The sequence below is a fragment of the Dipodomys spectabilis genome, unplaced genomic scaffold (assembly GCF_019054845.1).
Source record: "Dipodomys spectabilis isolate Male_0828 unplaced genomic scaffold, ASM1905484v1 ptg001952l, whole genome shotgun sequence".
Lineage (NCBI taxonomy): Eukaryota > Metazoa > Chordata > Mammalia > Rodentia > Heteromyidae > Dipodomys > Dipodomys spectabilis.
This window is the reverse complement of record NW_024872629.1, coordinates 1718-3475: the sequence shown is the minus strand read 5'-3', so window position 1 is coordinate 3475 and position 1758 is coordinate 1718. Positions and strand designations below refer to the sequence as shown.

General features: G+C 38.6%; 1 non-coding gene across 1 annotated transcript; it reads right to left on the bottom strand.

Moving 5' to 3' along the window:
- Window positions 1–1086: 1086 nt before the first annotated feature.
- LOC122103156 lies at window positions 1087–1193 on the bottom strand. The gene has a single exon (XR_006146715.1). It is a non-coding gene; the product is annotated as a U6 spliceosomal RNA (small nuclear RNA).
- Window positions 1194–1758: the final 565 nt, after the last annotated feature.

The following is a 1758-nucleotide window of genomic DNA, read 5'->3' as shown; positions in this document are numbered from 1 at the left end:
CAGATTTATTCATAATACCTTCATGTCAGTGTTTTGCATTAATTTATTTTTTAATGATATTATATGGGTAAAATAAGGGAAATGAACTCTTCAATCTCAGAACATTTTTATACATTTTTTTATTTTAACAATACTGCACAGAGGGGTTACATTTACATGAGCAAGGTAATGAGTACATTTCTTAACAAGCATTGTTACCTCCTCCTTTGTTTTTCCCCCACCATCCCTTCTCTCCCACCTCCACAAGTACACTCCACTCCTCCTCTCCCCCTCCCCCTGCCTAAATTGTACAATTCATTTTTCAACATAGTGTCTTGTGCATCTCATTGTTACCAAAGGTCAAACCGTATCCCTATTTAAGCATTTTGTTTTTTCCTTCCCCTCCCCAAATTAAAGAAACGTATATACAAGATGTAGGCACACCAACTTCAAATATAGTGAAAAAAGGGGTTATAGCATGGTTGAGGAACATACAAAGAAACAAAAAAATCACATCATATAGTATTTGTATGTTAGAAATAATAACAAGATAGAACCACTTGTGTCCCTATCTTGGGGTTCATTTAGCTTAACATCATCTTATCTGGTCAAATGCACATAGCTTTTGACATTTTATGATAATCCGGGACATATATTAGTTATTGAAAATAAGAGAAACCATGGGACCTATGTTTCTTTGGAGTTGGCTTATTTCACTTAATAAATTTTTTTCCAAGTCTTTCCATTTCCAAACAAATTGGGCGATATCATTCTTTCTGATGGAAGCATAGAATGCAATTGTATATATTTACCACGTTTTCTTGATCCATTCATCTACTGAGGGGCATAGGGGTTGGTTCCATATCTTAGCTATGGTAAATAATGCTGCAATAAACATAGTTGTGCTGGTAGTTTTAGTATGGTCTTGTTTGTGATCCTTTGGGAAAATGAACAAAAGTGGGGTTGCTGGGTCATAGGGGAGCTTTATGTGGAGTCTTTTGAAGAAACTCCATACTGCTTTCCAAAGTGGTTGAACACGTTTACACTCCCACCAAAAATGGAGTAGGGTTCCCTTGTGGCCACATCCCCTCCAGCATCTGTTGTTGTATAAATATGGATTGCCTCATGAATTTGCGAGTCATCCTTGTTCAGGGGCCATGCTAATCTTCTCTGTATCATTTCAATGTTAGTAAATGGGCTACCAGATTAAGCACAGAACATGTTTTTTTTCTGGGGGGTCCGGTCGTGGGGCCTGTACTCTGGGCCTGGGCGCTGTCCCTCAGCTCTTCAGCTCAAGGCTAGCGATAGCTCTACCACTTGAGCCATAGCGCCACTTCCAGCTTTTTTCTTTTTGTTTATGTGCTGCTGAGAAATTGAACCCAGGGACTCAGGCATGCAAGGCAAGCACTCTACCACTGAGCCACCTTCCCAGCCCAAGAACATTTTTTATATAGAAAGTGTAATTGATTTTCTTAAACTAGACAATTCCACAAAAAGTAAGTTCAAAAGAATTGTCATGAAATTTTAGAATCATGCATTTCTTACATAAGCACACATTTTTGATGTTGGCATCATTTGTGGAGGGGAAGGGAAAAATATTTAAATAGGGATACAGGAAAACCAATTGCAGCAACGAAAGGAACTTTACAACTTTGGCATCTCTACTATGCCATACCTGCAGATTGTAATTTGATTGCTTATTTTGAGGTAGTATCACTATGCTGGGCCTGCTTGGACTGTAGTCCTCCAAACACAAGCAAAACACATTGCACCCAGCAA